Genomic DNA, 20,954 nt, shown 5'->3' on the forward strand with positions numbered 1-20,954 from the left:
CTCAAATGGTCCTCTCATTCCTCAGCAGCACACTTCCGGTGGCACGTTTTGGAAGGGAAAAGCTGGGGGCCTGATTCACACCCATTCATTGTGGACTTAGTCGCAGGCTCCCTCTAGCGTTGTGCAGTAGCTTAGCTTGATTAACTGAGAGTTTCACTTTATGCAACCAATATTCAACAATGATTGAACATTGTTCCTAACATATGTATTAGTCGAATATACAACAAGTTTCAGAAATGCAAGTACTTATTTTATTTGTGTCAAAATTAATTACATTTATTATTATTAGCAAATGGGGTTTAAAGGTTTTCAAAATGTTTTTGAAATTTTTTGTTAAATAATAAACTCTTTAAAATATATAAAATTGCATATAGCAACAAAAATACATATAATTAAATAATAATAATAATAAATACTCATATACATAAATAAATAGTACAGATATACAAAAAGAAACATCACTAAAGAGATTAATTAAAAAATGTAAAAGTAAGTCAACGGGTCAACACAGTATAATTATAGAATTATATCTCGATAGGTCAAAACGTTCACAAGAGAGAGAGAGAGAAAGAAAGAAAGAAAGAAAGAAAGAAAGAAAGAAAGAAAGAAAGAAAGACCCGACCCAGACTTCATCTTACAAATGATATTCTATGGAAATGACATGTGCTTCAAAGGAACCCAATGCAATATGAGGGAATCTATAAATATGATTACATTAACAGTGTCCAGTTATCAACTTGTTGTCCAGCTCAGAAGACGTGATCAGCTCCAGCCTGTCTGGGCAAGAAGTTCTTATCATGCTGTTGTTCAGCTCTGTGTCTGCTCTGAGCAATCAGCAAAGACATCATCTTAAAGGAATTTTGAAATAAATGGGGCATTGAATCGGAAAGTTACATTTTACATATTTCACTCATCAGTATCATATTACCCTAATCAGTTAGGAGTGGAATATTCTGTGGCATATTATACTCAGAAGTGGAATATTCTGTGGCATATTGCACCCAGGAGTGGCATATTCTGTGGCATATTACACATAGGAGTGCCATATTCTGTGGCATATTAGTGCTGAGTGTAATATGCCACTGAATATTTTAGTTTTTTATGTTTTTATTAGAAAAGCCATGAGTAATTTTTGTGTATATTTTCTACAATTAGCACACTGCGCTTCCCCGTAGCGTTAACCCTCGTCTATTACAAGTCTTAATGCTGCAATTCCGAGTGGAGTTAGCTAACGCTGCGTTCAATAACCAGGTGTACATCAAGGGTTTGTGCCGTTTTACACATTCCAGAAACGTGTAATATATTAAAAATGTAATGTAATGTAAAATATTCAGTCCGCTAAAAGTGGAATACGCACCTCGGAGAAAGCCACATATGCCACAGAAACAGGGTGATGCCATTGGCATGAAAAGTGGCACATTCCACAGAAACTGGATGATCCCAGTGGCATGGAAAACGTTGTTTCCTTTTATGCCAGGGGAAGCATTCGCAGAACTGGCTCGTTCTTTACTCACGTCATTCTTTAGTTTGTTCGTTATCCGCTAAGGTTGATCGTTTTCGGGAAACCCACCCCTGATATTTAGATGCAAAATTTCCAAGACCCTTTCTAAGTTTAAAACTATTAAAATCACTAAAGGGGTCTATGGGGGATTTAATAAGAGGACACAATTGAAGTGGAGCATGCTCTATGTAAATTAAGTTATTTGTATGGATACTGTTAAAATGCTTTGCATTTTTCTTTTTGTGATTATGGAAAGTGCTGGTCCTAGGATTACGCACGGTGACTATTGGTCAAATTAAATGAGTATTCTCATTTTTAGGCAGTCAACTAAGGCTTTATAAATAAAGTTTGAGTTGAGTTGATTTAAGTAGACGATTTAAACTAAGAAAAGCGTTTTGCGCACAGTTTTGAGCTGCTATCTCACTCCTTAGAGAGATAAACTGCTTCAAGTGTTGTTTTAAACTGAAAGCTTCTCTTTCGCTAAAAAAATGAGTTTTTATACCTAAAACACATTATAACTCTGTAAAATGCACTAACATCTTGTTTTCAACATTGCTTAAGTGTTTGGGTTCATTTGTGTGTTGAATGTAGTAAAGTGTGTTTTTAAAAGATTCAGGCTGAGAAAAGCATGTTGCGCACAGTTTTAAGCTCCTCTCTCACTCCTTAGAGCGATAACCTGCTTCAAGTGTTGTGTAGAACTGAAAACTTCTCTTTCGATTAGAAATGACTTTTTAAGAACTAAAACACATTATTACTGTGTTAAATGCTGTGTTTTCATCATTCATTAAGTGTTTGGGTTCATTTATGTGTTGAATGTACTAAAGTCTGTTTTTTTAATGTCTTCAGTCTGTCCTGTTGTATTGTAGTGCTAGATCTTGCAAGGAGGAACCCATTTGAGAATGAACACTTGTTGTTAGTCTTTGTCTTTACTCTCAGTTGACCACTTATTATTATATTATATACTTTCTTCTCATAGGGTATCAGTGTCCACGGTCCACATGTACAAATGGCACATTAATGTTCATCATCTGTTTGCCTCTCTCCTTGTTTCTTCATTTGCTTGGTATGTTTCCATAAGGGCCAGTATTATATGTATTACATCAGGATTAAGAGTCTCTTCTGCTGGCCATGGTTGCTTAATGTTTATGTCACTTCCCATTTAGAATTATATAATATCCATATCGACAAACTAATGAATGGTCCTTAAATTGGCAAATGTCCCTGCGCTAACATATAAACATAGCTAATCACTATTTGTTAACAAAAACTATGAATTAATACAATTGCGAACATCAAGAGTTGGTGGATAAAACACACTGGCCTGATCAGAGTGTCACAGTTTGTCCTCAGCAACTGACCCCCTGGTCAGCTGCTCCTTGGGCTGCCCCTCTTCTTTTCTGCTTTCCCTCAGATTCCACAAACAAAGAAAAAGAAACATAATTGAGTTTTATATCCAAAAGTTCCTAGTGCGAATAAACTATACAACCATTAATATGATTTGCCAGCACTTCAGGTGAATTTCCCAAAGTATTTTAGCTTTTATACATCATAGAACGATTTTGAACGGATTGTCCTCAGCCAAGAAAAAGATTTCTAAACTTAGGACTAAAACACGTCTGAAATCAACAGTCAGCCATACAGCCAGAAATGGGTCACGATCACCCAGAACACTGTACACACACCATCACTTCTTTATCACCTTTACCTTTAGCAAAAACACCTAGCCCAGAGCTTATATCATTCAACTATAAAAATTAAATATACTTAAAAACATGGGGTGGTTTTCCCGAAAACGATCAATCTTAGCGAATATCGAACGAACTAGCGAATGACGTGAGTAAAGAACGAGCCAGTTCTGCGAGTGTTTCCCAAAGAGCTTCGCAAAGTGAAAATTAACGAATGAGGTTAAAGAACGTCTTTATTGGCTCCTCCCCCGATCGATCCACAAATATTGATTCAACACTGCCAATATGCAGTATTTATTCACTATTACACCCTAAAAACGTAGAAATGTGTTGTAATCATCAACATTATACATATTCTGATATTTACTAAAGGTTGTACTTTGGCATTAATAAAATACTCCTAAAGACACATCTAAAGACTAAATAAATACTCGAAAATCTATTTTAAAACATTAAACTTTTTTTTTACTTTTTTAAAACTATTATTGTTATTATATTAATAGATATTATACTAATATTATTAATAGTAATATTGATAGTAATATTAATTTATTATTATTATTATAATTATTAATAATATGTAACTAATATAATTACATTACATTACATTTGGCAGACGCTTTTGTCCAAAGCGACTTACAATAATGAAGTACAAAAGTAATAGAAGTTAAGATAAACCATTATTTAGATAGGGCTTAAAGGAGGTCGAAGGGAAATAAAGGGATAGAGAAGTGAAGGAGGGGAAGAAGGAAATGAGGTTAGAAGTAGTTAGTGTGTTAGAGGTGTTAAGAGAGTAAGTGCTCTTTGAAGAGTTCTGTCTTCAGGAGTTTATTAAAGTTAGCAAGAGATTCTCCTGATCTGGTAGTGGAAGGTAGTTTGTTCCACCATTGGGGAACTCTGTATGAGAACAGTCTGGATTGCTTTGTGTGAGTGTTTGGCAAAGCGAGGCAACGTTCATTGGAGGAGCGCAGCGGCCGGGAGGTGGCATATGTTCCTTTTTTTTTAAACCAACAGGAATATGTTTTATACTTCATGCACTCTGTGAAGCTCCAGCTCATCCTAAATCACCATCTTAGTTGGGTTTAGGTCAGGGGATTGTGAAGGCCATGCACCTTTTTATTTACTAGATAATTCCACATGCTTCAATTAATAGTTTTCATGGTTTTAATATTAATCGACAATGTAAATAAATAAATAAAAACATTGAATGAGACATGTCCCACTTTTGACTGGTACTTATATATTTGCGAGCTGACACACCCCAGAGTTTGCCCAGATGACCTGATTAAGGAATAATATTAAATATTACCTGCACATTCACTGATACCCTTTACAATACGTGTGTGATTAAAGACACCGCAGGCGTCCCCTGAACAGGTTCCCCCTGTTCCCCCTTCACTGCGCATGTCGAAATCATGACGCAGCGCAGCGCCGCTCAGATAGGCTTCATTTGATCGCGATTGCGCTCATTTTTTCTGTTTCTTCCGGTCGGCGACTTTTTACTTCTGTTGTAAAACAGTGTACACGTAATTCTGTACTTTAAAGTATTAAAAAAGTAGTTAGAATAGGTTTAAAGGCTCATTTAAAACATACAATGACTAGATTTCGCTTCGTTTTCCGCTCCGTGCAATTGACTAAGTTCAGCTGATCTAGTGGATTTAACCGTGCCATTTATATAAAGCTACCGTATGCTGTTCAGACATAAGTAAGTATAATTTATTGGGATTCTCTCCACAAATTGGGTAAATACATGTGTAATGTTTTAAATATTTATTGCTGATATAAATAAACTACATTACATGGCACAGCAGTTAGTATTTGGTAGTATTTTAAATTAACTTTGCTACTAAAATTACACCTAGAAAAATGTTCCCCCACCTTTATTAAGGTTCTAGTGCATGTACTTTTCACTTGTGCAGAACTAATGTGGCTTATTTTATAGTTTTTATACATACAGTTGTATACAGCAGAATACTCATAGAACAGAGTTAAACTGTAGTGCGTTTAAAGTACAGTAATAATGCTGATAAAATATATCAAGACTACCATTTCTCTCTGTAACTTTAACACTATCTGCACCACTTTTACACTGAAAACTCAGGGGGGAACATATTTAACCAGAGTCTAGGAAAAGTGGTTCCCCTATAGTTTAATAAAGCTGGAGTGGGTTTAAAGTACAGTAATGATGCTGATAAAATAAATCAAGACTACCATTTCACCCCTCTGTTTATTACAGCTGTAGAGAATTTAAAATACAGTAATCATGCTGTTAAACTATGTTTCTTTTACTATTTCACCCAGTAACATTTAATCTCTCTCTATACCTCTTTAATTTTGAGAACACAGGGGGAACATTTTTAACAAGTACCTAAGAAAAGTGGTTCCCCCTCTGTTTATTACAGCCGAAATCTAGTCATTGTATGTTTTAAATGAGCCTTTAAACCTATTCTAACTACTTTTTTAATACTTTAAAGTATGGAATTACGTGTACACTATTTTACAACAGAAGTAAAAAGTCGCAGACCCGAAGAAACAGAAAAAAACGGAAATGGAGCCTATCTGAGCGGCGCGGCGCGGCGCTGCGCTGCGTCATGATTTCTACATGCGCAGTGAAGGGGGAACAGGGGGAACTTAATTCACTGTAACACCTGACGACCGGAGACATGAGATCCTCAAGGTCCAATTGGTATCGGGTCAGACAGGTGGGCAGTCTGTAACTCTGAGGAAGACAGAAAGATGGAATTAGTTTTGACTGGATACTTCCCCAGTTGAAGTCCCCTGTTGAAGATGAAGGTGAAAAATGCATCACAGGACACACTCCACAGACCATGACATGTATGAAACATAAATTACATGACATTTAGACCTTGCAGTGCTGAGATCATAGGGGGAGTATAATTTCGGCAGGCTTACAAAAAATGTTTCCAAAATGATACTTACTCCAGTTGAAGCCCCCCTGTTGAAGATATAGTAAAATGCATCACAGGACATACTGTACAAACCATGACATGTATGAAACATAAATTGCATGACATATAGGCCTTGCAGTGCTGAAATCATAGGGGGAGTATAATTTCATCAGGCTTAAAAATACTGCTTCCAAAATCATACTCCCCCCATTTGAAGCCCCCTGTTGAAGATCACAGCCCATACTCTACACACCATGACATGTATGTAAAATAAATTACATGGAATTCATACCTTGTAGTGCTGAGGTCATAGGGGGAGTATAATTTTGGCAGGCTTAAAAATAATGCTGCCAAAATTATACTCCCCTATTTGAAGCCCCCTTGCTGAAGATATAGTAAAATGCATCACACAACATACTCTACATACCATTACATATATGGAACATAAATTGCATGACATTTAGACCTTAAAGTGCTGAGATGATAGGGGGAGTATAATATCAGCAGGCTTAAAAATAATGCTGCCAAAATTATACTCCCCCCATTGGAAGCAGCCGTGATGAAGATATAATAAAATGCATCACAGAACATACTCTACATACTCTACACACCATGACATGTATGTGAAATAAATTACATGACATTTAGACCTTGTAGTGCTGAGATCATAGGGGGAGTATAATTTCGGCAGGCTTAAAAAAAATGCTGCCAAAATTATACTTACTCCAGTCAAAGACCCCTGTTGAAGATGTAAGTAAAATGCATCACAAGACACACTCTACAGACAAAATTATACCAATTACCAAAAGCTAGACCAAACAAGTACGTATTTAGTCTAGACTCAAAGATTGAGCCAGTGTCTGTTTCCTGAACATATTCAGGAAGGTTATTTCAGAGTTGGGGTGCTTTATAAGAGAAAGCTCTTCCTCCTGCAGAGCTCCTCTGAATTCTGGGAACTACTTAGAAACCAGCACCTTGTGATCTAAGTAATCGCACTGATTCATAGATTCACAGATTTCAGGATGGAAAATGACATCATCTTAATTCACAAAAATCAGGACTAAGAAAAAACACTATGTGCAAAGACATCTTTCTACACTAGGGGATTATAGATGATCTATAGATGATCTATAGATGATACACCACACGCTGTTAAAACATTGCAAATCTAGGCAGTCAAATACACCATTACAACTAACAGTGTCAAAACAACAGGGAATGTGTTTTTTCAGTTCTTAATACTCCTGCCTGGATATTCATCTTTATAATCTTTTTTTCACAGCACCATGTATGTAGTCAGCCTGTATGCTGTGCTCCAGTCACTATAGCTGCACACTGCACTTGCTAAAATTGATAAGTTGATATGAGATTTTATATTTGGATAAATAAACCTTTATATATATTTAACTGTTTGTTTATTTGAATGTATTTTTCCAAAGGTACACCCAAAGGTACACAAAGCCCTATAATGGGCAGTGTGATGTTTTGACCTGTGCTCTGCTGGTAAAACTTGGGTCCAGTCATTCACATAAATGTTACTTTGACACATACCAGGCTGCAAAAATGTTTTTCTCAAAGTATAACATATTTTCAATGTATACTGCCCCTGCCCTTAGCATGAGGGTGCCAGTGAGAGAGGAGGAGCCTTAAATTGCTGACACAACCTGCTTCAGTTTTTTATACAATATCTGGTAACTTTAAGTAAAAAAAAACAAGAACACGATTAAAGAATTTGTGGGATGTCACATAACTTGTTTTTTTTGTTGAGAGACAAATAATACATACTGTGGTATGTTACATACCTTTAAGTGCTGACACTATGTCCTCAATGAGCACAGATCTCTTTTTCGGAGGCTGCACAAAGCTCTCCTCACTTTCAGCATCTATCAGACTCTTTAACACAACAAACATTTAAATGTTACAATAAACTTAGTAATGAACTATGTTATAACATATTTGCCCTTGCAAGAGTGTGAGCAACCTACCACACCAAATTAAAAAGGTATACAGGAAATCATATTTTTTGTATTGTGTATAGGATAAACAGGTTTAAAAGCAAAAATATACATTGCAAACACAGCAAATTTGCCAGTGTTAAATCAGCAATGTGAGTTTTAAATGTAACTTGATTTACATATTAAATACAGAACCCTATTGAAAAAGGTCAGGGCACAGCATTTACCACAAAGAGCTCTTTTCCACCCACGTGGAACGGGCTTTGTTCGCGTTCGCGCACCAAATGTTGAACTGTTCTGTGCATTTCCACCAAAAAAAATAGGGTTTTAACCCATTGCGTACTTTTGCTTGAAAATAGCCAAAACGGTTAATATATACGTACAGTATATATTTAGAAAACATTAACCTCTTCTAGAAGACCCTGAAGTAAAACTCTGAACATGGAAAATAAAAGTTTCAGTTATGCAGCTCTGTCTTTGCAACCGATAAGCCTTAACAGAATTCTAAGATCTGTTCTCTTTCACCATAAACAAAACTATCGATTTTTTTGGTTAGGACTACATTTTTAGCTACTACTGCTGAAACTCACAATTTCCAGTGACTTATTTATGGTTGTGGATTCCAGGCCAACAACTCTTACGTCTGAGTCTGTATCTGTATCACACAGTGGAGGGGCTGTGTTGGGATCAGGGCGCATTCTCTTTCTGAGATCTTCTTTAAGAGCCTCAATCATGTGCTTTTGTGCCTTTTTTGACAGTGTGTGAGCACAAAATTAAATAAAAAACATAAAAATGTTAAACTCACAATCACAGAAATCGATTGAAAAAAAAAGAGAAAAGTTCTGCTGATGTCACGATCAAGTCAATTAAATTTATGTGCTGAGAATGGTCTATTATCCAAAAACATCTAGTTTACATTGTTTCTGTGGTCTACTAGTAATAAATCTGTGGAGGAATGAGAGTAATAGTCTACAATATGTAATTATACAGCTGATGTATAATGGGGAACCGCAATGTAGGCCTGAGCAAAAAAGGTGATGTAATTGATGATGACCAACAAGTAACCTGATGAAGGTAATAATCATAAATTTGGAAAATTCCCAGAGAACTACAAAGGAAGCAACAAGATGCCATAAACCTAGAGTAATGCAGATGTTTGCAGTATAATTTGATAAATGCCAGGATAACAAGTTTTTGAAAGATGGTGAACACAGTATTATACTATTTATTTATAATATATTTCTATTTCATTTTCTATTGTTTAATTTTAACAGTTAAAAAAAAGCTAAAGTTAAGTTGTATGTTGGTATATGCTGCAAAAATAAGAATAATAAACCACACCACTTTGTTTAAATTGTCCAGGCCTGCATCATAGGTGGGATAATCTAATATAATATAGCATAATATAATAACAAACATAATATTATAGTAATAAATAACATCTGCCTTCATTATGTCTGTGAATCATACAATTGTGCAAGAAATACCTTTCTTGTAGGCAATTCCTTCTGTAAAGCATTCGGTTCAGGTCTCGAGTTCACAATTTCAAGCACCTGAAAAAATACAGATCTAAATAAATACTGATACAAACTAATTATAATGAAACACAATTGTACAATCTTCTTGTTAATAATATAGTTGTAGTGAAAAAAATAGTAGGCTTCTATATTAAAGAAATAATGCTTTGTAGTCAATCTTTGCCTTTTTCTTTGGGTTAACACGAAGTGCAGTAGTTGTGATGTTTGATTCTGAATGTTATGTCTGGGTTCTAAACGGAACCTGTAAACATAAAACAGACTTCAAAGGTCCATGGTGTATAAAAAATCTGGCAAGTTAATGTGCATGCATTTAATTCTCAAAAATTATTTAACAACTGTATGAGGTAAATCAAAATGCTGAAAAAATACCTTTCTTGTAGGCTCTTCTGTATGTTAGTTCTTGCTAAATCACTAGAGCAGAGAAAAAGTGATCTTACAAAAAAACATAAAGGAATAGGATACCTGATGTCTAAGCAGAGCACACAGTATAATATACTTTTACAACACTGCTAGAAGCAGTGTTGCAGTCTTTGGGACACTTGGCTGTAAGTACTGGTCCACTTAGGGTGATTCTCATGAAGACCTTCACATTAACATAAAAAAGTTTTTCACCTCATTGCAGCATATTTTCAAGTTGAGAAGCTTAAATAGAATGTGAATTTTACTATATTGATTATTTTTTCATATAATTTTTGTAAAAATAGAATTTTATTATCATTTGAAGCTTATATGACCCAGAATAATTCTCATCTCCGTTACAGTAAATGACGAAGCTAGATCAACGGTTAAAAACTTTTTTTGATGATTAATTTCATATTTCCACAACATATCCCATCAACTTAACAGCACAGTCCTTGCCAATTACTTTGATCTTGTTTTTTTATTTATTTATAGTTAAGAAACTCTCATTACCGATACAACATTTGTAATATATATTGTATATACATATACATATATACATATATATATATATACATTATATACACAGTAAATCCATCTATCTAATTTATTTATATATATATATATATATATATATATATATATATATATATATATATATATATAAAATGAATTACCATAAATGATCAAATAAACTCTGTTAAATGACTCTTTTAGTAGTCTTACATAAGAATCTCATTACCAGCTTAATGGTTCTCGTTACCGTTATGGCCCTCACAATGCATGGTAATGAGAATATTGAGTAACGGTAATGAGATGCTCTTGGCTAATTTCACAAATAACTTAAAATGCTAACATGCTAACAACCTATAACTTTGCCATATGTCAAAACCTTATATTGTGATAATATTCATGCAATAATTTATTTTTATATTTTTAAAAGTAATGAGTATTAAACCATAACGTTAATGATAATAGACAGTGTAACTGAGGACAGTTTTATCAACATTAACACAAATTTCTCAAAGGGAGAGAAGAGTGACCAACTGACCTTATCTCCTTTTTGAAGCTTGTCTCTGAAGTGATGCACCATGGGATAGCTGATCAATTTAAAGACACAGTGTACTTTTTATAGGGGGGTGAAATCATGAAACGGTAATGAGAAAAAAATTGTTCGGACACAGTTATTTTGTTTAAAATCAAGTACATTTTTTGTTCAACACAAAAAATATTTATATTATGTATAAATGTAGATATTTTAAATGACTTTACCCTATTTTTTTATATGCTTAGTAATTTTTATATGGTTTAACTTAAAATTAGAAAGAAGGGATACGGACACACAACGGTAATGAGAATTTCCATATATTTTTTATTTAATGTATATAAAATATATTTGATATGATGATGAAAACAATTGATCCATACAGTTTTTCCTTATTTGCTTTACACACAATATCAGAGTTTTTATGAATTAAGTATTGATTAAAAAAAAATTGTCCTGGACATGTTCCCTGCAGCTTCATGAGAATCACCACTTACTGCTTATGGCAATCAACAGACACATTTAGACAGCTAGCTAAACCGTATCAAAGCTCAGGTTACGTCACATTCAGATAATCTTGTGACCCTTTTTAATATTCTTCAATATTTTTGGACTACTTCAGCAAATCTGAAACTGAACTGTACACAACAATACCTTTTAACTAGTAATTACAAAACAAATGAACATGTGACTAACCTTTCCTTTCGTTTTGAGGGTTGTTCTACTTTTATTCTTCATGTTCAAAAAGATCTGTTGAAAGATGCTACATTTTATTACAACGTATTGTTACATATATAATTATATTACAATATTAGAAAGTTTTCATTAGCCTCTAATAATGTGATATAAGTGTCACTATTGGGAAAATGTGTATGATTTTATCAGGGTATACTGTTTTCAGGAAATGTACAATATCTTGTTTTGGAGTATACAATATATACACATAAAAATATACATAATCTATCTTGCCATTTTTGTACGTAAACTCTGTGCTACTTATTTACTAGTCCACCATCAGATAACGTTTTCAAAAGTCGTTCACATGCACTCTCTCAGCGCAGCTCCCAGCAGCCTTCAGCTGCTCCGCCTCACCCAGACCGAGGCTGCGCCCTAACTGGCTGATTACATTTTAAACTGCGAGCGCCAAACCTGCAGTCTCTCCTGCCCTGTACAATCCACAGCCAGAGGCACATCGATATGTTTTAATGATGCTGAAAAAAAGACAATACAAGACATTCCTGATGAATGATGATAACTCCCCGTGATACCTGTCCCAAAGTTTTGCTTTCAATTCTGTAGAATAAAAGATCCAAAAATAAACACTATTTCTAAATATAAGCCTATTGTAACATTAATTATATTACACATTTAAAATGCATAAATTAGATGTAACAATTAATTAGGAAAATTCTCATACAAAGATCACAAATTGTCAGAAACCATAGTTTAGTAGCTAAACTGAAGGTACAGTTGGACCTTTCACTTTTGAAGATCAAGAACCTATGTGTAATTCTTAACTAATTAAAATAGTATTATAATATTATTATAATAATAATAATAATATTATATTATATTATATTAAAATTACATTTGCATTTCTGTAATAACTTGTGTTTATAATATTGTGAAAGTAAATAGAAGGTGTATTGCATGCCAGTTTGTATTTGATGCAAATACAAATCTTAAAAATGGCTCATTTGTTTAATGATTCGTTTGTCATGCTAGATTAAAGACATTCTTGAAAACCCCAATTTACATTTATATAGAGAGACAGCAGATAAAGAAGGGGTTCTGAATGACATACAGTGTGGAGCAGAGTACAGAAAATTAAGACAAACTGGCCAACTATGTGAACATGATAGTAGTTTACTCTGGAACCTTGATGAAATTCCAATTTTTAAAAGTACCAGATTTGGCCAGTTCAGGGTCAGGTTATTGAACTACAGCCGAAAGACAGGAAAAGGAACATTTGTATGCCATGTATTTGGTTTGGAGAAAAAAAAATATACATGCACTCTCTCCTTTGTAGATGAACTCTTATCTCTACAAAAGGATGAAAAGGATGGTATCGCATGAAGACATCCACACAGAGAACAGAGGTCCGAGGTGTTTGCACTCATATGTAGCTCAGACTCTGTTGCCCGCCCATTAATTCAGAACACTGAATAATTCAATGGGCTGTATGGGTGTGATTTTTGCTATCACACAGGTGGAGGACCCTATCCGTTCAGAAGACCAAAACCTGTTCTCAGATCTGAGGCAAAACTTTATGACCATGCTATGTCAGTTACTCCAGAACAGCCAGTCATGGGGTGAAAGTCCCATTTGTATTGATGAGGTTAAAAAAACGTTTCAGATGATTGATGTACCAACATAGTGTTTGTCTTGGTGTGACTCGACAGAAGGTAAATATGTGGCTGGATTCAATAAATCACTGCTAAAAATGGTATATATGCAGAAAAACAGAAAAAAATATACATTTTTGAAAGCTTCAGAGTTGAGGTCATTTCTTCTGTTCTATTCATTGCCACTTCTAAAAGGTGCACATGCTTCTTCAAGAAAATGTGAAACTATGTAATGTTAATGCAGCAGAAATGGCACTTAAAAAATTATCATCCAGTTTGAGGTGCTGTATGGCGCTGCAAATGTGTCATTCAACAAACACCTGCTGACAAACATTGCAGCAAGCGTAAGGAAATGGGGTCCCTTGTGGGCAACTTCTACATTTTTTTTTATTCAATGGCACTTGTAAAGAGATTCCTTAGGTGGAATAGTCTATCTAAAAGGGGAGAAAAGTGCATAAAGAATGCAACCAATGACATTAAAGATCTCTTCTCTTAGCTTCAGAACAGCAATTGCTTCAAAACCAAATCAGAATACCTGCGCGGAAATGTAAGGGTGTTTGGTACTGCTTCAAACTGAGTGTCTTTATAACACAACCTAGCCACTAAAGACTTTAATGATGGTCCAGTAACAAAGTCCACGCATTAAAGTCATTTCCTTGGAGATTATGTATATTTCCACTCGGATGATAACAACAGGTTGCAGAAGAGAAATAATTCTATTGAAAAATTACAAGATGGAAAACTGTGCAAAGTCTTGAGTCTTGTTGCTTATGAATTGGTTGATGTAAATTGTGAAGGTGAAAAAAGTGCTGTGTGGTGGTGGAGGAGCTTGTTAGGTTAGGAAGAAAACTAACCTGCGATACCATCCTTTTCATCCTTTTGAAGAGATAAGAGATCATCTACAAAGGAGAGAGTGCATGTATAGTTTCTTTTCTCCAAACCAAATACATGGCATACAAATGTTCCTCTTCCTGACTTTTAAAAATTGGAATTTCATCAAGGTTCCACAGTAAACTAATATCATGTTCACATAGTTGGCCAGTTTGTCTTAATTTTCTGTACTCTGCTCCACACTGTATGTCATTCCGAGCCCCTTCTTTATCTGCTGTCTCTCTAGATAAATGTAAATTGGGGGTTTCAAGAATGTCTTTAATCTGGAATGACAAATGAATCAATAAAAAAATGAGCCATTTTTAAGATTTTTATTTGCATCTTGGGTTTCTTGCATCTTGGGTTTCAAGAATGTCTTTAAACTGGCATGCTTCACATCATGTTGAACTTTTTGCCCTTGTCCCCAAGTGCATAGAACATGAGGAGCAGTGAAAATGATGTTCATAATGAACATACTCTACATAAGCTTTGTTAAACAGGTACACACTTTCTGGCACTAACCCTGGGGCATGTTCATTACAAATCTTGAGGAGATATTCCAGAGCTAAAGAACTTAAATAATTCATCTTCTATTTACTTTCACAATATTATAAACACATTCACTTTAAAGTTATTACAGAAATGCAAATGTAATTTTATTATAATATAATATTATTATTATAATAATATAATAATAATATTTTAATTTGTTAAGAATTACACATAGGTTCTTGATCTTTAAAAGTGAAAGGTACCTGTACCTACTAAACCATCTAGTTACTAGAACAGCTTTTCTACACCTCAACACATTAAAGTATAATTGAAGATGTATTACTTTACAATACATTTTATAGAACTACAAAAAGATATACTTTATGTGTACTTTTCTAAAGTATAGGAAACGGAAAATATACTTTTTTAGTATTCTTGATCTTTTTTATATATACTGTTAGTGCTCTTAAATGTACTTTGTATTCACAAAGGAGTGAGAGAGGAGCTCAGGCTAAGAAATGCCTTATCCCTGCATGAGTGTATGCCTTTGTTTGTCATTGTTATGCGCTAGAAAAAACTAGAAAATTTGATCATATTAATCCAGTCCTATAAGCATTGCACTGGCTTCCAGTTAAATTCCGCATGGACTATAAAGTTCTCATGGATATAGGGAATTGTGGTAAACTGAGATGCTGGGTGTTGTTGTTCGCTCACTGCACGCGATCACTCAGGTTTGTGAATGGTGGTGTTTCAGGGTGCGTCCGTGTCTATGCTACCCTCTGGCTCGCTCACTTTAGTTAGGCTGTTTTATTCAGATCTGCTGGAGTCATTAGCTACACTCTGATAATGTTTTATATTTTCTGTTTTACACAAATCCAGTCAAACCGAATTACATCTCTCTGCCTTCCTCCGAGTCACTGAGTGCCCACCTGTCTGACCCGATACCGAGGGATGCTGGACCCTCAGGCTCTCATGTCCCCTGTCCGGCCAGACTGATGGTGGACGGTCCCCCCTTATATGTGAGTCTAGGTCCTCCCAAAGTTTCTTCCTTCTCCAGCTCTGAGGAAGTTTTTCCTTATCTCTGCGCTCACTGGGGGTTCTGTATTCTGTATTTTCTATGTTTAATGTTTTGCCTGATTCTTTGCCCTTTGACGCTTGATTTGAAGTTTGATATAGAACATGGGGTAGACTTAAATCGCACTTGTCAAGACACCATTCATCACAATTAAAAGGAAAAGAAGTGTTAGCATTTAAATTTCCTCAGGGGCATAGCCTGGCCTGGGCTTCTGGGGCTTTAGCCCCGATTAATTGTTTTAATCTATATTATTAATGAGGAGACAGGCCACTGGCCGTGTGTGAAGGGAAAATCGGTTTGCTGGTTTTGCGGAGCGCAGTGGGCTAGTAGGGAAGCCCCCATAGTATATGATGTCTATGGGAAGCTAATAAACTACACATCATAGTGTTAAACATTATATATCAGGATACGCTGATGACACCCAGCTCTACCTCTCAACCAAACCTAATGTTGCACTTTCACCTTCATCCCTCATTGACTGTCTCGCTAAAATAAAACGTTGGGGCAGTAGTCATTTGGATTCATTTTGGATTCAACACACTTACAACATGAAGAAGAAGAAGTAGAAAAAGAAGAAGTTTGAAAAGTGACTTGATCTGAGAGCTTCTTATTAACATGATGTGCTTGACATACCAGTTTGGTGATTGTGAACATTAACTTTTATTTTAATTTCTGTTTGGTTTCTTGTCAGAATGAATCCTGACTCCACCAAGTGCAGTGAAAAGTTCAAGACAAGCCAGAAAACTGAAAGAACTGTAAAGCGGAAGACATCAGATATGGATCCCTGCGTCGTTTCTTTTATAAGGACCTCAGTCCTGGCAAAAAAAGATTAGATCAAACTGTTGTTCTTCACATATTGAGGAAAAAAATAGTTAATGATAATTGTTTGCTGTGTCTCTGCAGATTTTGTTGAACAATAAAAAATGTCATGCAGTACATGGTATAAAAAAAACGCTTATGTTTAACAGTGATTTAATACTGACTTCAAAATAAAGCAGTAAGTTATCATTCTGTTGTGAAAACACTTATGTAGCTAAAAACACAATGCTTTATTTTTGAAAGTCTGATCAATACAACTATGCACAAAATTACAGTATACACGAAACAATTTTAAAGGTTAATTTACTATTCAGCTGCTGACAGTTTTTTTTTTTTTTTTTTTTCACAGTAAGTTACTTGTCAATTACTGCCAGTTACTTTACTTACTTTAGTTAACTACTTAGTTACTAATTTACTCACTGTACATTTAACAGTACATTTTTACAGTGTAAATGTTCTTTGATTAAATTGGTAATAAATCAGAACTTTTGTTGATTGGTACTAAATCAACAGTAAGTAAATCTCATAACTTCTACATTCCTGTTGATAACTCCTCCATCTCTCCCTTCCCTCAGGTCAAGAGTCTGGGTGTCATTGTCAAAAGCATACTTTCCTTCGGATCCCATGTCAATAGTTGGTCAGCCTACTTCCATCTCCGAAAAATTAATCGTCTTTGTCCTTCTCTTACTGCTCACACTACAACTAATCTGGTCCACAGTCTGGTTACCTTACTGTAACTCTCTTTATTTTGGCCTGCCACAAAAAAACTACATAAATTGCAGTTTGTTTAAAATGCAGCTGCCCGTGTCATTACCCAGACTCCTTTAAAACAGCTTCACTGGCTCCCTATCCCATATCGCAATATTGCATCAACTATAAAATACTCCCCCCCCCAATGTGCCCCTCCTCATCTTTCGTACCTTCTTCACATTGCTACACCTGCTCGTAACCTCAGATCTTCTTATTCTATTTATCTCACTATTCTTACTGCCCGTCTTGGGGTGCAGAGCGAGCATTCAACCGGAATCTGGAATTCACTCCCACCTATTCATCGTAACATAGACTCATTGCCACATTTCAAGTCTAAACTCAAAACTTATCTGTTTAAAGTTGCTTATGATTTGTGATTATTAATCCTATTCTGTACTTTTTTCCCTGTGTATTCTATATTCTGTCTCTATATATGTATTTTATGTTCTGTCAGTTGAATCATGTAAAGTGACAAGAAAGGCGCACACAAGTAAAATCTATTATTGACCCCTTTCACACCTGACACTTGGGTTCAGACCAGACTGAAAAATGAGAATATCTGGACCAAAGGAAGTAGGTGTGAAAGCCCCCTTAATAATAAGTTTAGATGTCACGAGGCCTCTCATATCCAGTGAAGTCTTCACACCATTTCCCAGGATTGCTTGTAAAATTAAATTGCTATCTACCTTAAAACATTACGGTAACTACAGCAACATTGAAACTGAAATATTAACTGTTTTTTTTTTCCTATAAGGATGCTGAAGTTCTGAACAGACAACTTGCTGGGAAGGTTATGAAAAGTATGGTTAACAAAGATGCCCCAGCCAGTGCCACTCGTGATAGGGGGAACAGAAGTGCTGAGGGGACTGGATATACCAAGTTCTTGTGCCTTGCTGATGGGTCTTAATCTCAGCTACCCAAGACAACTGAGGCATACCTTAGAAGTTTTTTAAAAGTTACTCCTCAAACTGGATGGACTGAAAGCTAGTACAAAATAATGTCAACAAAACAACAGCTCGTGAAGTTCACTTGCTAAATAAGAAATAAACAATTTCATTTCTTAGTAGCTGTTATCAGCTGGAATATTTTATTTTGTACTATGCAGATGTCTTTTATTATGCAACAGTTTGTTGTGCCCATTTTTTTACCAATAAAAAAGGTGATGTTTTAAAAAAAAATATTTGCCTGAATATAAAGAAATTCTTACATGGATTAGGTAGGTTCAAATGAATAAATCTTTAACGTTTTTAATAAAATGATGGTGGGAACAAGTCTCTTAGCTTTTTCTCAACAACATTTTAGTTAGAATTGCAAAACGACGTTCTAAAATCCATCATTCTAGTTAGGATTGCAAAACGATGCATGCAAATTGTTACATCATTTTTTTAAGTAGATCCAGTATATTATTTTTTAGAGAGCACAAAAGAACTGTTGAAAACAAGATGTTATTGCATTTTACACAGTTAAAATGTGGTTTAGGTCTTAAACACTCATTTTTGATCGAAAGAGAAGTTTTCAGTACAAAACAACACATGAAGCAGATTTCGCTCTAAGGAGTGAAAAAGGAGCTCAAAACTAAGCGTAAAACGGTTTTCTCAGCGTGAATTCTTTTTCAGCATTCAACATACAAATGAACCCCAACTCTTTATTACATGATGTGGTACATTTTACATAGTTAAAATGCGGTTTGTTGAGTCTAACAGCAGAGTGTTGCTGCTAGCGATGCATTAGGAAGGAGCTGACGACTTCTTTTCATTTTTGCTGATTTATTTTACAGAACGATACAACGTGACCATCTGCCAGTTGGGCTGTACGTAGACTGACTTATACATGTGAAACTCTCCTGCATAAAAGTGTCCAACTACGGGAAGTCCATTGTGCCAACGAAACAACATGAGCTTTTACACATTACTCATATGTTTTGTGTTCTTGCGCCCTCTAGTGTCGCTAAGAGAACATAACACTATTTACAAGTCAAGTAACCTAAGGACATATTTTTTAATACATGTTAACATGGTTTAGGTCTTTAAAACTCATTTCTGATCGAAAGAGAAGTTTCCAGTACAAAACAACACTTGAAGCAGCTTTCGCTCTAAGGAGAGAAAGAGGAGCTCAATACTAAGCGTAAAACGTTTTTATCCAGCGTGAAAAAAGATTTTACAACGTTCAACATACAAATGAACCCAAACACTTAAAGAAAGAATAAAAACGAAATGTTCGTTAATTTTACACAGTTATAATGTGTTTTAGGTCTTTAAAACTCATTTCTGATCGAAAGAAAAGTTTTTAATACAAAACAACACTTGAAGCCGTTTTCGCTATAAGCAGTGAGAGAGGAGCTCAAAACTAAGTGTAAAACGCTTTTCTCAGTTTGAAAAAGATTTTACAACATTCAACATACAAATGAACCGAAATACTAAAGAAACTACAAAAACGAGATGTTAGTGTATTTTACACAGCTACAATGTGTTTTAGGTCTTTAAAACTCATTTCAGACCGAAAGAGACGTTTTCAGTGCAAAACAACACTTGAAGCCGTTTTCGCTCTAAGCAGTGAGAGAGGAGCTCATTCAAAACTCAGAGAGGAGAGAGAGGAGCTAATTTAAAACTCATTTCTGATCGAAAGAAAAGTTTTTAATACAAAACAACACTTGAAGCCGTTTTCGCTCTAAGCAGTGAGAGAGGAGCTCAAAACTAAGCGTAAAACGCTTTTCTCAGCTTGAAAAAGATTTTACAAAATTCCACATACAAATGAACCCAAACACTTAACAAACGACAAAAACAAGATGTTAGTGTATTTTACACAGTTTTAATATGTTTTAGGTCTTAAAAACTCATTTCTGACCGAAAGAGATGTTTTCAGTGCAAAAACAACACTTGAAGCCGTTTTCGCTCTAAGCAGTGAGAGAGGAGCTCAAAACTAAGCGTAAAACGCTCTAAGCAGTGAGAGAGGAGCTCAAAACTAAGCGTAAAACGCTTTTCTCAGCTTGAAAAAGATTTTACTACATTCAACATACAAATGAACCCAAACACTTAATAAATGACAAAATGAGATTTTAGAGCATGTTACACAGTTATAATGTGTTTTAGGTCTTAAAAACTCATTTCCGACCAAAAGAGATGTTGTCAGTGCAAAACAACACTTGAAGCCGTTTTGGCTCTAAGCAGTAAGAGAGGAGCTCAAAACTAAGCGTAAAACGCGTTTCCCAGTGTGAAAAAAGATTTTACAACATTCAACACACAAATGAACCCAAACACTTAAGAAATGACAAAAACAAGATTTTAGTGCATGTTACACAGTTATAATTTGTTTTAGGTCTTAAAAACTCATTTCTGACCGAAGGAGATGTTTTCAGCACAAAACAACACTTGAAGCCGTTTTGGCTCTAAGCAGTGAGAGAGGAGCTCAAAACTAAGCGTAAAACGCTTTTCTCAGCTTGAAAAAGATTTTACAACATTCAACGTACAAATGAACCCAAACACTAAAGAAACGACAAAAACGAGATGTTAGTGTATTTTACACAGTTTTAATATGTTTTAGGTCTTTAAAACTCATTTCTGACCGAAAGAGA

At 35.1% G+C, this 20,954-nt stretch overlaps 1 protein-coding gene across 6 annotated transcripts in view; it reads right to left on the reverse strand.

Annotated features, from left to right (window-relative positions):
* Positions 1 to 9,748: 9,748 nt before the first annotated feature.
* mffa (mitochondrial fission factor a) overlaps positions 9,749 to 20,954 on the reverse strand; it is a 583,551-nt gene continuing 572,345 nt past the window's right edge. For 3 of the 6 annotated variants that reach the window (XR_007425390.1, XR_007425389.1, XR_007425388.1), the window contains exon 8: positions 9,811 to 9,829. The gene's annotated coding sequence lies outside the window, so the exon portion shown is untranslated. Of the gene's footprint in view, positions 9,830 to 9,957; positions 10,000 to 20,954 lie in introns of those variants that run through there. The other 3 variants (XR_007425383.1, XR_007425391.1, XR_007425397.1) reach the window with 3 other exon arrangements.

This window comes from Astyanax mexicanus, chromosome 18 (genome assembly GCF_023375975.1).
Source record: "Astyanax mexicanus isolate ESR-SI-001 chromosome 18, AstMex3_surface, whole genome shotgun sequence".
Classification (NCBI taxonomy): Eukaryota; Metazoa; Chordata; class Actinopteri; order Characiformes; family Acestrorhamphidae; genus Astyanax; species Astyanax mexicanus.